A 17,474-nucleotide genomic window follows, 5' to 3' on the forward strand; every position below is an offset into this window, starting at 1 on the left:
CACATACTTTTAACAACTGTGCACAGGAATAATTCGAAATATTACGATACTATTAAACTAGGTGTATGTCATTGTAGGCGCAAGTCCGTGTTGTCTTAACGCGAATTCAGTAACAATTTCTTTCTCACACAAAGTGCGACTTACAGGTAGCACCCACACAGTTTTCATGACACCAAAAGCAACAGTCTGAAAACATGTGCGAGTTTTGTTATATGTCATTTGTCAGTTTCCGAAAGCTGGAGCCGCTTATATTTGCGCGTTGTCAATCAAAGCTAATATTCCGATTCCTACCTGGATTGTCTCACTTTACCATCTAAAAGTGTGTATTAGAGACGCTGTGTTGTCCACAAGAGACTAGATCTGGATCTGCCTTGTCTCGAAAAATATATTTGCTTTTGTTGGAAGAACATTGTACCGTCATGAAAATTCGGTTTCGCCTCGCCTTTTGGACCACACTAAGCGAAGCGACGGTAGGATTTGTTGAATTCCGTTCATGCTGCTCAGCGTTAGGTGGCATTTCATGTTCAATTGCATCAGAAATTTTACAGCAACATTTTCCCCCTCCAATGTTGCCAGTGTATTTATTCTATTTAGCGATGTCGTTTGCACTGAAGCAATTTTTCTCCACGGTTGACTGAATAGGTAGTCGAGATGTGCTTGTGTTTTTGTTCTGCCGGAATGTACAGAGATCCACTGAATGCAAGCTTGTTTGAAGAATGCACTTATTAGAGGCCGTGAAAAGGATTTGGTTATACGTTGTAATGCATGAATTGTGTGACTCCGTAAACAGATGTCTGTTGTGTTGAATGTGGTACCCAATCATTGCGAAAGACATTGCATGCTGCGACTGGGTCCATCTGAAGTAGACAAGGTCCCTGTGGTTTCAATTTCGCAGAGTGTTTAGTCAATTCGAGAAATGCAGCTTCGTTGACGTTTCCATAATCAGCCATGAATACTTAAAAAGCCTGGTGGTAAACCATCTAAAAATTCAACTTTGTATAGTTTCCCTTAGTAAATTTTAAAAAATGGGCTAAATATCCCAGTCGTGTTGTAATAGGCAATTACTGTCATATTTTTGCCTTTTTTGCTGTAACAAATGCCGCATCACGTTGTCTCTAAGTGGTTACTACTTTTAACGGAGATTGATTATTATTAGCAAACCGTCTCATCAGCATTAAAGACCCTTTCACTTGTTTTTCTAATATTTTCCAAGGAATTATAAAATTCTGGCACATCTTGAGTTAAACCAGATATCCTGATCCCGAAATACCAACAGATGTTCGAGTAATGAGTTCTAGTTGGCGATGCATAAAACTATGAAAACAATCCTATCTTACTTCAGAAGTCTCTGTTAAACGAATTTTGTATTCCACATAACAAAATTCTGCCTGATGAATATCTTGTGATGTCTGAGGAAAACATTTCTTGGCAAGAATTTACACTCAATATGTTAAGGCATTTTCGTGTGCATCATTAAATACATGTTGACTACTAATATACACCTTTGCCATCTTTGCTTGTAATTACAAGTCTGTGTAATGCCTCATATGAAACAATAAACATGGTACTGACTCTATTAACTGCTTTTGCAGATCGTATTGCTTCAACTATTGCCTTCATATTTTCTGGTTTCCCCGTTCATTATTGAGAATTTTTGCTTCTGTTTGTACGTACATCTGTGGCATCTGAAATAAGGGTAAACATATGTTCGTTAGGTACGTAAATACATTAATATTGATTCAGCGGTCATATTATGCCAACAGAGTCTATAGATAATTATAATTGGGACTTCAATTGGAACTATAATTAGAAGTTCCAATTATAATTCAATTATAATTGAAACTTTGTTCTCCGAGCACTGATGACGTTACTTCTTGAGTGAAGTAAGACGCATCCAGATATTTTGGTTCAATACGATAAAGATAATTGAAGTTCTGCCTTGCAAAAATTGAGAAATGTCGTAAGCTATCTAAACTACGAGACTAATAATTATCCATTACAATAAATAAATACGAAAAGTGTTCTCTAAATTTTTCTAGACAAATAATTTTTTACATGATATGCATTTGTGTCCAAAACACACAGGAATCACTTAAGGAAACACTTATGTAAGCACTTTGTCATTTACATTATAAGTTGCCACTAACATAAATTAGACAAAACTATAAGCACTTCACCCTACATTACATTACATATTTAACACCATACTGCTTATTTTTTTTTCTGGTAACAAAAATAGTTTAATTGTAAAATGATCGATGTCTGATGTCTGATACCATATTGGTTCTTTGCATTGTTATGTTGTAAAATCTCAAAACCAAAACTGTACAAGAAATACAATATACAGTATACAAGAAATACAGTATACGTCTTAGTTCGTCAAACTCGACAATTATAGAATCAACGAAAATGAACTTGTGTTCAGGCCCGTAGCCAGCCCAAAAATGTAGGGGGGCGCTGAACTTATGGGGGGCCCGCTCCAACCATATGATAGTTCATCACCGTATTATAGTTCATTTGCAAGCCTACCCTGAAAATTTTAGGGGGGCGGCCCCCCTAGACCCCCCTGGATACGGGCCTGCTTGTGCTTACCCAGCTTCAAACGAAGAAAGACGCTTGGTAGCTCTCGAGTATTCATTTCAACGATAACAGTCATTTCTCTCAAACATTGCTTTACGATTTTGCCACCTCGGCGTAACCTTCATACTACTCTCTTCACAAAAGACAAAAAGAAAAGAAAAAAGAACAAATGAAATCTAAGTTTTACGTCCCATGTTTATGCCGGTTAGGCTAAAGGAGACGATGATGATGAGAGATGAGTGAAATGGTGGAATGAAGCAAGTGGGAGGAAATGGGAAAACCCCGAGAAAACCCACTAGCACGGTGTTTATCCACCACAAAGTCCACACAGCGCGAGCTGGGATCGAACCAGGGACCCCAAGCACGCTCTACCACTGAGTCACCACGCCTCCATTCACAAAAGACAATACTTAACTTCTAGTGACTCTGTATACAGTAAGAAAATTCTTGAAAAAACTATAATTTCATTCAAATACCTAGGTAATATGGATTTTAAATGGAATTTCGTTGTTTATTCAGTGTTCTATTCAAGAAATCTTAAAGAGAGTTTTGCTCTTTCCTGCACTATCTTAAGAAATTGAAGACTATTTATTTGTGTAAAGGAATACCTGGTACATGAAACGTTGTTGTTGATTTTTGGAAACGCATTATACTGAGTTTTTAGAATTTCTCCTGTGTTAAACAAGTTCTATTGACACGTCAACATATTTTGTTTTTGAAATGTTTAAATTCTTAACCGAATTGCATGATGGCGTTTTCCTACTTTAGTAGCGTGCCTTTAATCAGATAACATTTTTTTATCTTACAAACATAAATTATTGCGTACGTTTCTAAAACTTTTCTTCTCACATTTCTACATTGTTTATTAGGTATAATATTATAATTACTTAGATTAAAGTTCATATATGGTGTGTAGTAAACTTACCATATAGAACTTTAATTTTTCTTTATCTTTAAAACTACATATGTTTCTGTTCTTATCTTTGCAGTTAAACCAGAAACGTCGTTTATAGAAGAACACAAGAATTTTATTCACAAGTGAGGTGTTTTTAGGTAAGAGATCTTTTATCTAAAGGACGGAGTTTTAATTTGGTATCCACCTTAAAAGATATACTGCTCTGTAACGTTAACTACTTGCTTTAGTGTTCTTCTTAATGTTGGAACTTCATCGTTCGTTATAAGTTTATTACAGTACGTTATTTTACAATTGTAATAGTATTTAATTTTCCTAACACCTTATAGCACTGCCAAGAGATGTCTCTGACGTTTCTTACCACATGCGGTGGGACATTGCTCCAGCCCCTACTTTGATACCAGTGTTACCAACCACGATCAATCTGTCTTATACCATTAATTAAATTGCCACTACAGTTGCACCGAAAAAAAAACTTGACACGCGAGTAGTGGCAATATCACTGCGAGCTGTCAGAGACGTTCTCTTACTGAACGCACTATAGTTGTATCGAAATTTTGAGTGCCTGCAGTGGTGCCAACCTGAAACGTTATAAAATCCCATCTCGAATTTTGCACTTGAATCTCTCACGCTATCCGAATAACAAAATTTTATAAGCTTAAAAAGCATGAACAGTGCAATCAGTGAATATCAGTCATTTTCTTCAATATATGAGTGAATTATTCAAAAAATCCGATTGCCAACACTAATCAAACAGTATATCAACAAATATCGAAAGAGATAACTAAAAATGATAACAGTAAGTGCATTTTGTTGTGATTTTAGTATTTCCATCACGCTTTTGTGCCATAATATTCTATTGAACGTAATCAAACTAGATAAACTTCATCGTTCAGTCATTTCATACAGAACGATTTGGAAGTTGGACTTTCTCGTTTTGCTTTCTTGCGTTAATTCTCTTGCTTCTTCCATTTCTCTCTTTTTGTTCTTAAATACCTGAGTAGAATTAAAGTTCCTTAGGACTTGTTTTTTTTGAGATTCACAAGTCACTGCATAAATCACTTTAATATGCATATTATAGTAAAAACATTGACAATTAGCATTACATTCATGTTTATTCAAGGCTCATTTGTCTACTCCTCGCTCATATACAATTCTGTTGGCGTCAATGGAATAGATATGAAAAATCCCATAAATTCTGCCAAGTTTTACAAAAAAAAATCCTTGATCCCATTTCGAGAAATCGTCAAAAAAATTCCACAATATGGGATTTTCCCCACGGGTTGGCATCACTGAGTGCTTGTATTGAATACTCTGCTGTAGACATTAGTACTGTCTAGCTCAAACTTCCTGACGTGTAAGGCTTGCCTTCTTTTTTTTCTTCTTTTTTAAAATAACCAATCAAAATCCCCCGAGGTAGGCTGGCTTCGATGCGTAGGAGAAATATGACTTGCACTCAAAAATGTCTTTGTTAATAGATTGTTAGTGTATGTTTAGGAAAAAAAGAAAATCGCTTCTAAATAATTAAGGGAGGAGAAAACGATTCGATATACAGTAGTTCATTGTTTCATTGTAAGATTGTTTCTTCATATACAAGTCAATCTAAACCAGTGTTTGTTCTTTCACGTTCTTGGATTGAGGCGTTTACTTCGTTCTCCCATCTGTGTTTCACAAAAGAAATGTTTTACGTTATACTTGTACAGGAAAGGAAATTAATTCCGACAATGCCGGTCTTACGCGCCATTGACTTTCGCCAATCGTCAGGAAGTTTCAGCCGGACAGTAAAAGATTTGCGTTGGATACCGAAAGCTTTGTTGCTTAACATACATTAAGTGTTAATTTACTGGTATTTTCTGTTGAGCTGAAGATAGGTACAGGTATAGGCTAAGTAACGTAGGTAGTAAAAGTACGTAAGTCTATCCTATATATTATTTTGTTGTAATGATAAACTACAATAATGTGGGTAAAAATAATACAATTCTTAAAACCCGAGGAACGTACAAGTTAATAGTATAATTTGGCGCAGAAATAGTGCAATTCTGCGAAAGTTACCAATACATCATGTTCAAATTAATATACTCTTCCCGAAATTGTGATAGAATATATTAGGGTCTTTCTTGTTTTAGCGTCTGTATACATTTTAGATACGTTTTCATAATGAACAAGACAGAAATGTCGTTAATTGGTTGGTTGCAGTTTAGTTTCTGTCTTATGCGCCAATGCTGCGTTCAGCTTCAAGGTTCTCACATTCTCCCACGGTTAATTCATACATAGTGTACCGTTTCCATCCTGTACCTTTTTAGGTACCGTGGTCCACAAAGTTTCTTTTCAGACTTTGACACTGAAAATTTATTAAAGTTTGTCTTTCTGAATTCACGCTTGACGCGTTGTTTCTATACCGTGCCCCGACAGGCTGCCTTGAAGAGAAACCAGCCTGGTCGTAGCTCGTCGGACGCGATTCTTCGGCTTTCTTCGGAGTACACGGAGCGGCATGAAGTTGACCAGAACCAAGGGAAATGATGTAGAAAGGAGTAGCAGCACGGCATGGTGTGTGACAATTAAAAAAGACAAACCCAATTAATTTTCACTGTCGTGGCACAGAGGGAGCATGGCAAGGGAATAGCATGGGCACAGTACACTATGTGTGAATTAACCTTGATATGTATTCAGTGTATCAATTCTATTTCCGTCCTTTCTTCTTCATTCCGTCTTGAAGTAACAAAAGTACAATTTCCGGCCTAAAAAATAGTATCTGTTTTCACTGTTTTTACTATTTTTGCTCTGCTAATCACAACAGAGCGAAAACAGTAAAAGATAAAAAGTTTTTTTTGTAACAAATATGGGTTCACCATCTCAAGAATAGTTCTTCTGTGACCTTATCACTTGATTAAAGCTGCAAGTAGTTGAAATCTAATATTTTCCGGTTTCAATATTGAAGCTTATAGAACATAAGAGACAGTAGATAGGGAGAAATTGTTGCTTTCCATGAATTTAGTTTCCCAAAAATAAGTTCAAACTCGCCTCTAAACACTATATTGTAATAAAAGTGGTAAATTTTACCATTTTGGTTACCGAGAGGGGAAATCGAGTCGAGAAGTATCTTTCTAAATTCGAGACGAGACGAAAAAAACTTTTATCTCGTTTTCGAAACTAAATTACGACAAGAAATTCCACAAGTCTTGAGGGTCTGTAGTTCATAAAGATCCTGGAACTTAAACACTGTATTAGTATCAACACCATAAATTGGTACAGTAATTGTACGAGGACAATGAAAAGCATTTATCAACGTTTACAAATACGCAAGTCGTTACACAGGGGACGCGGTGGCTCAGTGGTAGAGCGTTCACCTCCGGTGCTTGGGGTCCCTGGTTCGATCCCAGCTCTCGCTGTGTGGACTTTGCGGTGGACAAACACCGTGCTCATGGGTTTTCTCGGGGTTCTCCCGTTTCCTCCCACTTTCTTCATTCCACCATTTCATTCATTTCTCATCATCACCGTCTCCTTTAGCCTAATCGGCATAAACGTGGGACGAAAAACTCAAAGTCGTTACACAATATACTCCAATAACAGAAAGGTTTACCCACGTAGCGTAGTCGGTAACGCTCTCGCTCTGGGTTCGGTTCCCAGTGGGGACACATTTTCGAAAAAGTGTAAAAGGCCAACCATACTAAGTGAGATTTTCTTAAGTTTTCCTCATTCGGAGCAGGCAAATACAGGAATAATACCTGAAGTACTGACCGAGACCTCTTCCTTTCTTCTTCTCAATTCTCTGAGAAGTGTGATTGACGATGAGAAAATGACATCTTTAAGTTTTACGTCCCACGTTTCTGCCGGGTAAGGTAAAGGAGGCAGTGATGATGAGAAATGAATAAAATGGCGGAATGAAGAAAGCGGGAGGAAACGAGAAAATCCCGAGAAAACCCACGCACACGGCGCTTGTTCACCACGAAGCTCACTTGTCGCGAGCTGGGATCGAACCAAGGACCCCATGCACTGGAGGTGAACGCTCTACCACTGAGCTACCGCGGCCCTGGCGCCGAGGGACATCATCTCTCATATGTAACAGGCTAACATGACCATAAATGCCGAAAACCCAGAAATCTCATTCGTAATCCTGATTGAATAATAGGTATGTTTCAAATATTCTTATACGTTTTGTGGATCTGTCGCGGCGCGGAAGGATTCTGATCACTTTTAGATGAAATGAAGTAAAAATCATAACATAAATTTTGTACATAATATTACAAAAAGAAACGAGAAAAGCTTTGCGAAAATCGAAAGAAAACAAGAAAATTAGACAAATTGTAAGATTTATTCAAGAATCGAGACGAGATTTTTTTTAAAAAAACTTTATTTCTTGTCCCGTTTTGTGAACAACAGTAGTGGAATGGAATGTTTTCTTTTCATGGAATCACCATATCAATAACAACCCTCTACTGAAGTGGTAGAAAATTACAGCTACGCTCGCAATATTCATCCCCATAGACCAAGAGAAAAATCTCATGTATTTCGTGGAATTCTTCTTAATATGAATTTAATGTTTAAAGAAAAAGTTCAACTTCGGCTCCAATGTCATTATTGAAACTGGAAATTGAAGAAAGGTGTTAAAAGTATAAATAAATAGTGATAAGCAGTTTGTTTCATATGAATTTAGTGTTAAAAAAACAGGTTCAACCTTGGCTCCAATGCCACTATTGAAGCTTTAAACTGAAGAAATGTACAACCACTTCCCATTACAATAGTTATTTCCGTACAAAGAAAATGGTAAGTACATGTTGATAAGCAACTTGTTTGATAAGAATTTAGTGTTCCAAGAATAAGTCCAACCTTTGCTTCAATGCCATTATTGAAACTGGAAATTGAAATGGATTATCAGTTCCATTTTTCTTACTATTTTAATATATCCTTTCCTAAGATGAAACAAGTGTTAAAATCTCGAAATAAGGGACAATGGATTATTCTAAAAGCAATAAAAGCTAGTACAGAAAATAATATTACATCAATTTAGTAAGGTTTTGCAAACAGATCGTGCAAAGTCATACTTTAAACAACATAAAAATGGTATAAGGAGCTAATTAAAACTACAATAAAACAACATCTACCAACTTACTTACTTATCCATCGAATAAAACTAAAACCATGTGGAACATTATGAATGAAGAATTAAACGTTGACAAGGAAACACCATATGTACATATGATAGTATATAAAAGAAACAGTATAAAAAAACCAAGAGAAAAGGCTAAAATACTTAATATTAAATATTTTACAAATGTTATAGCAAGATGATGTTAAAGTAAAAAAAAAAAGTCAACAGACAGGCCACAAGTAGTTACCGTAAATAGTTTTGAACAAAATTCAAATAAATGTAAAAAAAAATTAACAGTCAGTATCTAATTATATAACGATGATCGTACATCACCACAATCAATAGCTTCCTGTATCCCATCTATAATCAGGCGCTTCTAATAATTCTGTTTTTCTCCTGGCCCCGGAGAAGGCGTTACCTTCTGTGGCCAGCCCAGTTTCGACTGGGAATGAAATTGCAGTTTAAAAAAAAACAGTCAGTAGCAGATGATGAAATATCAAATGTAACAAAATCTCTTAAAAACAAAAATACGCCTAGAATTAAGAGAATCGCAGACAAATTATTGAAAAGATATTATCAGGTAAAAGAAAACAAAAAAAGTTGTCATGTGACAAATATATCACTTACAACTGGAGAGTATCCCAAAAAGTTAAAAATTGCAAAAGTTAAACCCTTGTCTAAAAATGTGAAAAACAAAAATAACTGTAGAGCAATATCTCTCCTACCTGTTCTTGGGAAAGTTATAAAATTATGTATAATAGAGTAATCATATTTTTTTATTGAAAGAAACTGTTATATTCACAAAACAACAGCGCTTCCTTAAAGGTCGATCTACAAAAACTGCAATATTTTATTTCATCGAGGAAGTAAAAAAGGTTGTAGGTAAAGGAAATTGTGTAGGAATCTTTCACGATTTGTCCAAGGCTTTTGATACGGTATAACACAATTTACTTTTAAACAAATTCGACAACTGTGGAACACGTAATAAAGCGAGGGACTGATTTGGTTCATGTAAAGTTCAACCAAGCTGTTCGAAATGAGTAATTCACCACATGTAAGCACGGGAATGAACAGAAATTTATTATTTTGTTTGGTACTATTAAAGCAAATACTTTTTTTTTGTTACTTGTATTTGTTAGTTCTGTATCAGGACCATTTGCTTCAGAAATACAAGGTAGAGTTAATACTTCCTTCAAATTCTTTATAATTCGTAACTCATTACACCGATTACTTTAGAAATACAAGATATAGTTAATACTTCCTTCTAATACTCTCTAATTCGTAACTCATTACACCGATTACTTCAAAAATACAAGATAATGTTAATACTTCCTTCAAATTCTTTCTAATTTTTAAGACATTACATCTATAAAATGACTTAATAGATATTGACTTAATTGGCCATTGACGTATGTTTCAAGAAACTATTTTTATTACTATTACATCTCATATATTTAAGATTTGAGTTTACAAGGAGGACAATTGATTTAAGTTTACCGTCCTTTTCAGCAGCGAGGTTACGAGACATAGACTTACAGGTTAACTTGGGATCCGAAGCACATGTGCTCCCGCCAAGAATTGAACCTGGGTCTTCCACTCCAAAGTTGCGTACGCTAACCACTTAGACACGTGAAGCTCAAGGAGGAAATGGGATAGACATGTAAGCTACAAGTAATTTCTACGGAATTCCAGTTAAACATACAGCAACATTTTTCTTTTACGTGCATGTATGTAATCCGAGACTTACCATAATGTAAAACATGGAAACTAAGACAAGCCTTCGAGGAGTAGCAGTGATCATCCGTGTTAACTTTTGACATTCTAAGAGGAAATTTCTTGCTTCGTGTTTTATTTACGAACACCGCTTGACCAGGAAATTAATCTACGTTCACAACGTGAGGCCTGTTGCCACATAACAGACATCCTATTAAAATTTTATACGTAGGTAAATCTTTCTGCCTCAAGTTTACCCTCGCATATTTCAGTTTTCTTTACGTGCAAGAGTTGTATGCTAAAAGCGTTCTGAATTAATAATATATTTCTTTCTTTTTTCATGTACACTAAGGGTTCTTGGTTGAGTTTTGGTATCTTCTGAAAGAGCTTTTTAAACTTTCTATATTCGTTCCTTGGTATCACAAGTCTAACAATAATACATAGGTTGAAATAACTTACAGAAGGAACCAAGCTAGTTCAATTTTCAATTCTCGTTTTTAGGAAATTAACATACTTCTTTCAAGTACACAAATACTTAAAATCCTCGGTATTTTTATGTGTTTGTGCGATACTAGCAATACAATGTAATAATTATTTAGGAAATAATCTTTAAGAGAAATTAGATCTTTAACACTGAACGTTTACCTTATTTAGACTAAAGACGACTGATATTCTGAGATTGATAGAAGAATGACGTTCTCCTAGCCTTAAAAACTAAAACCAACATAAATGAATCACAATTCCGGAAGATACTTCAACATTGTTGCATAGGTATCCCTCACTAAAATATCACCTAGTAACTACTGCAATGACATAAACGGAATAGTTAAAACACAAAGAAACAACTGGCTATTGCAATATATCCTTATGTTTGTAAACAACATGTGCTTATCCATGAGGATCGTCTAGTACCCGAGAGAAACCACCTGCGAAGTAGTAAGAGGAAGGACACGGAAAGACACGAAGGATCCCTACAACCCCTCCTCAGGCTCCGTCTCCAAAATCGGCTATAAAAGAGCACGTCGAGGGACAGAAGACATCAGTTTCAGCTGATCATTCCTCCTTTTCTCTTCGTGATGCTCTTGGCACGAGAGACTTCCTGAATTTACCTCTGTTCTGCTCTCGTCATGAGCTTCTTATCCTATCTCCGTGCTGCACTGGGCAGGAGATATTAACAACCTCCGCGCTGCTACGGGCAGGAGGTTCCTTTAGTCTCCGCGCTGGACTGGGCAAGAGGCTGTAATGTATTCAGAATCTAGTCATTTATAAAATATTATTATTATTATTATTATTATTATTATTATTATTATTATTATTATTATTATTATTATGTTATTGTTCCCTTGCTTTGGTTATTGTTTTTATTTCACGGTATTGTAGTTTTGTTTTACGAATTTAATTTTTCACTTGTTATCTACTGGAGCATGCTGGGAGCTTTCTGGCTCGCCATGTAAAAATTCTCAGATGCTTCAGTTGACGTAATTGCCTGGTGAGTTAACTTCATTTTTTTATAGCTCATCAATTATCTATAGTTTTGTGACAGTATAATCGAGTCTTGCCAGTAATATACGTATTGCAGATAAGTTTAAAATATATACATATATTTATGTGAATATTCCGAGTATTAGTTCATATATTTTTCATACATAATAATTATAATTATTTGTCATTTTTTTTAATCTTTTGGCTGACGCCATTTTTGTAACAAAAAGAAGAAGGACTATTGTGTCCTCGTGGTTAAGGTAATTTTGAACAAAACTAAAAATATTACATATCCACAACTTAGAGTTGACAAAACTAAATTGCGTTTAGTTTCTTGTTGAATATTTTTGATAATTAAAGATTATATGTACAATTGTTAATTATTGACTTTTTTTAATATTTCTAAAAATCAGCAGTATAACCTCTATAGTATATAACATTCATGTATGTATTTTGGCCAGAAACTAAATTAGATTCTCGGGAAGTTAAATAACTCATCCAGATGTGTGGCTGTTTTGTCTCTCTGGCCTTACAGCCTGCTTTCCAATACATGTTTGGATTTATTCAATTTTGTCTTGGGTGGGTTTTGGGGGTGGAGAGAGGAAATGGTTACAAGGCTTCTAACCGTCAACCTCAAAGACCTCCGTGCTGCTACGGGCAGAAGGTCCAATCTTATAGAGAGAGAACTATTACTTAGGGGAAACTACTCATTTCTAGCTTAGTATGCAAAGAGTTTGTATAGAACTTTTCTAATAAAAATCTGAGGGAAAAGAAATAGCCCCTGTGCCGTCTCTACCATGTCAAATTGTGGAAGTATGCTAGAATTTAAACTATGATAATTCAATGGTTAAACCGGAATTGGTTGAGCTCTCACTTCCGGTTTCAATAGAACAATGGTTTACAACCTGAGGATGTGAAGATCAAGCATGGGAGGTGGAAGCTACTAACAAATAAACTCATTCGTAATTGTATCACGAATATTATATTAAAGAGGCGTTTAACTAAATAGTGTATGAACACAAAACAAGTATTAAGTAGGAAGTGTGATTTCATTAGCAATAAAGCTGGAAAGAGGAATACTACACTACAATAGTATTTAAAATTTTTGCTGGAAATAAATCTAAATTGGTGAGAATGTAATTAATATTAGATTTCCATACTACGCTATCCTAAGTCTCGAAAGTCTTTTAGAACAGCTATGTCCGTCTATCTGTCGACAGGTGTCAGAGCAACAATAGTAAACGATATCAAAAAGGAATTTCTGCAATCGATTCAGCGCCCCAAGAATAGATTCTTTCTCCTCTGTTAACTTGGTGTTCAAATCGAAAATGGTTGAAATTCACCATTTTTGGTTTTAATGTGTTTCATATAGAACACAAACGGTAATAGCAGCAAGTTGTTTCTGACAAGTATTCACTGTCTCAAGGAAATATTTGAGTCACAATGCGAAGCACTCTACCAAAATCGAAAGTGATTTAAATTTACTAGTACTTCTGCTTTCAATACTGATTTTTTATGAAGAAAATTTTGCATCGATTTGGCGTCTCAAGGCTAGCACTGTATTCAATCTGTGAGGGACAGGTGGCTCAGTAGTAGAACGATTACCTTTGGTTAGTGGGGTTCCTGTTTAATCCTCGTCCAAGTAAGTTTGTGGTGGACGACATCGTGTCCATGGGTTTTCTCGGGGTACTACCGTTTCCTCCTACTTTCTCATTCCATCAATTCTTCCATTATTTACTTTCCTTAATCATCCATTTCATTTAGCCTAATGGTCGTAATCGTGGAACGTTAAACTAAAAGATTTAATTTCGTTTTCAAACCAGAAGTGGTAGAAGTTAACTATAGCTCATTATTATTATTATTATTATTATTATTATTATTATTATTATTATTTGATGATTTGAGAAGTCAACACTCCATCTGAAATCACAGGAAAGGTCATACTAAAAGTACTACAACCTACGAGGGGGAACGTGAAGTATACAGAGTCTACGAAAAGGGGAACAGCGAGGTAAACAAAGTTGAGAACCTGTACAACAGAGAGGCAACTTTTCAATTGCACCCTGTTTCTTGAAATGCTGAATCCATATCAAACAATTGTTTTCCTGCTACCATACAACGTTGTTTGCTTTATTGTGATCAATTTTGAAACCGGAAGTGGCCGTAGATTTGACACTTTCTGTTCATCAAGGTAAAGACGGTGATGGCAGCTATTATTGGAAAACTGAATCCGTACATGAATACATTTATCGTAGTGTGTTTCTGCTCTGATAACTGTCGAGAGAGGGACGGATGTATGTGCTCTACAAGACTTCACACCTACATAGCGTAGTTTGGAACGACTTCCCATTCTCTTACATAGTGTTGTTTGGATCGACTTTCAATTCTTTTACACAACTTAGTTTGGAACAATAAAAATCAGGTTGTAAACAGTTCTCGTACATACTGAGAATGTTGCAATTGAGCATAGGATTGTCACATACGTATGAATGCAAGAACAATTTTGAAGTTCTGAGTGAACTGCATATTCTTACTCAGATATTACTCATATTATTACTCTGGTGTATTTTTTCTAGACAACACTTAGCTGATGCGATCCCGAAACAAATGTGTTTGGTGGTTCTGTGCATGTGCACACCCAGAAATTTTTGTTGGTTTGGATCCAAGCTTTTGGGAAAGGGGGAGCGGAGAGCAATGCTACAAGCCAGTACATTTATGTAGTGTTGAACGGATGTTTTCTGTACCCGAAAAGACGATAAATAATTGTAAAATACCTCCACCTTTATTTTCAGAAAAAAATGATAGAACTAGATTTTTTTTTGGTAAAAGAAAGAGTACAGATGAAGTGTCAGACCTAATTTTCATGCGACATCAATCATTTTCTTGTTAAACAAGTATAATGTTATTGGGAAAGTGTTCAAATTTGTTTTGAGTTGTGAAGTTTTGTAGGAGGTGTTCCAGACCCGGTGGACGCCCGCTGGGCGCACCCCTGGTTTTCTGTTTGTTCAAGAATGCATCATATACAGGCTACATCTCATGTTAATCTTAAGTCCATGTCATACATATCATGGATTTTACAAAAGGGTAAATTGGAATAAACAAAATTGAAATAGGAAATATTGGCCGCGCACAATATTCACATTTAAATGACTACATAGGCTTGAATTAATGACGAGCTTTTTCGTAGCTAAGCGGTTAGCATACGCGCCTTTGGCGAGGGAGACCCGGGTTCGATTCCCGGCGGGAGCTCATGTGGTTCGCATTCCACGTTAATAAGTAGATCCCGTCTGATATAGCCACGCTGCTGAAAGGAGCGTTAAAATCAACTTGAATTAATGACTTCCAAGATTTTTTCTCTTTCCCTATTACAGCTCCTTCGTGGCTAAGCGGTTAGTGTACGCACCTTTGGCGCGGAAGACCCGGGTTCGATTCCCGGCCTGTGCTCATGTGGTTCGGATTCCACGTTAATCAGTAGATATACGTCTCATATAGCCTCGCTGCTGAACGAACGTTAAACTCAAAATCAACTCATCAACTCTTTCCCTATTACCTGCATTTATTTTATGAAGCTATATGTTAATAAGGCAAATGCTTTTATTATGTAAATAATGTAAAAGGTGTTTTTATTATAACACATTGCACTTTCAGTTTATTTCTAGTACTCATGACATAAGCTTGTTGCTACTAAAGGCATTTGTAACAGTAGACAATAAAGGCATTTGTAACCATCACTAAATATAAATTAGTTTCTAACCTTATTAATGCATGTGTGGTGATAACTTCATATCCTGGCACAAGTTAACAGGAATTTCTATTTCGAATGTGTTTGTTACTTAGATCTTAGTGTGGGTGTGTAAACGTGAATATTTTTGAGGTAATTGGTACATCTGTAACAATGGGGAATATAGTGTATGAGCTTTAATTGATAACATTCGCTTTATATTTTACAGTTTCGTTAGCCAATAGCCCAATTCCAATTAACTGGGAACGTTCTCGTCCATTCAGGTGTTGTACGGGAATTAGAGTAGCTTAGTCACGTATTACAACGGGATTTCTTTCCCCTTTTCTGATTCGTTCATGTTAATTAGAGACATAAGCTTTAAACCCGTGTTCCATATCTAATTTGAAATTAATTAACTAATTAATTATGAAAAGGACATTGCTTCCAATGAATGCACAACACGATTTTCAGTGAAATTATGATTCTTTGTGTGATCAAGTGGGTATGTTCAATTTTATGGAAGGGAAAGCGAGAAAAAAGATTCTGGTTTCAGTGCTATATGGAAAAGTTGATTAAAACTTACGTTTTGCTACTCTCTTGCTAAAGGGTAGTTTTCGTGTAACAAATGAAAAACGAACATCCACAAATTAATAGGACGCACGATATCTCAATCGGAGAGAGCTCTCGTCTGATGTTGGGATTTCTGGTTCGATCCCAGACTGTGAGAACTTGTGATGATCAAACTCATGTCGATCTGTTAACTCGAGTTTTTTCTCATTCTCATTTTGTTTATTTTTTTCACTATCATTTAAGACTTTCATTAATCTTATTTAGCCAAAAGGGTATATTAAATTTCTCAACAAAGAGCTTCACTGATATAGACCATCAAAAATATTATTTCAAGCAACAAAGGATGTCCCACAAAGAACTCAACTTTTGAAATACCCGCCGTTTCCGTTCTAGTAAGTTGGCAGCACTTAATGTTTACACGATTTTCATCTGTTGTCCCTCTGATTAGTAATTTTACAGAGCGCCCGAATAGCGCATAATCGTCACCTGAGTTTGCGAAGAAGTCTCTCCACAGCATTCATCACATTTTGAAATAAGTTATGACTATAATAACACGTTGTTCCGTTGTGAACCGCTCTGTACAGAAAATCAGGCCGGTAGCCAGCCCAAAAGTGTAGGGGGGCCGGTAGAAGTTAGGGGACTCGATTCAACCATGTTATAGTTCATTTGTAAGCCTACCGTCAAAATTTTAGGGGGCCTGTAAAAATTTAGGGGACTACTAACCACAAAGAAAACAAATGAAAATCATTAACGTTCAGTGCTGCCAACTTACTTGAACAAAAATGAAGGTCATTTCAAAAGTGTCGTTCTTTATGGGACACCCTATACTTCTGGTGACTTCTATTACAAGAACACGAAGTTTTAAAGTGAGTGCACGATAGAAGGAATCTTTACCTATACAAGATTAATTTTCACAGAGTTAGTCATTAACGAACTTGATGGATATTGCCGTTACTTCCAGAATTAACACTAGAGCACACATTCTAATACGTAGTATTTATATAGATATCTTTAAAATAATACGTATATGTTGTACGCTATAATGTGAATCCAAGTCAGGTCTATGCCTTCTTGAGTTTCAGGTGAAATGACACATCTCGTAACCGTACCATACAATGGCCAAAATGACACACAAACTCCCATGACCAATTCCTGGATCTACGTGTGCATACGTTTAATGCATTATACATAACTTATTCCATCAAGGTAGTTAAACGGCGTGACAAACATCTTGGCATTTGAAGATGGTGCTCCAAGTTCCCTTTAAATGCTGCTAGCAAATAAGAGGCCAGTGGTATTGCCACGTTGATTTGTACACATTAACGTCTATCCTTTGCCACCTGATCGCGCTATTGTTCGTCTGCTTAGCCATAACCACACCCCTTAGCACTCGGCAACATCGCATC

At 36.0% G+C, this 17,474-nt stretch overlaps 1 protein-coding gene across 7 annotated transcripts in view; it reads left to right on the forward strand.

Annotated features, from left to right (window-relative positions):
- The window catches only part of SPR (G protein-coupled sex peptide receptor), a 2,424,528-nt gene that overhangs the window by 2,193,350 nt on the left and 213,704 nt on the right, over nt 1–17,474 (forward strand). For all 7 annotated transcript variants that reach the window (XM_081726000.1, XM_081725998.1, XM_081726002.1 and 4 more), the window contains one exon: nt 3,570–3,633. The gene's annotated coding sequence lies outside the window, so the exon portion shown is untranslated. The remainder of the gene's footprint in view (nt 1–3,569; nt 3,634–17,474) is intronic.

Source organism: Thermobia domestica, chromosome 9 (assembly GCF_964235325.1).
Source record: "Thermobia domestica chromosome 9, izTheDome1.hap1.1, whole genome shotgun sequence".
NCBI lineage: Eukaryota > Metazoa > Arthropoda > Insecta > Zygentoma > Lepismatidae > Thermobia > Thermobia domestica.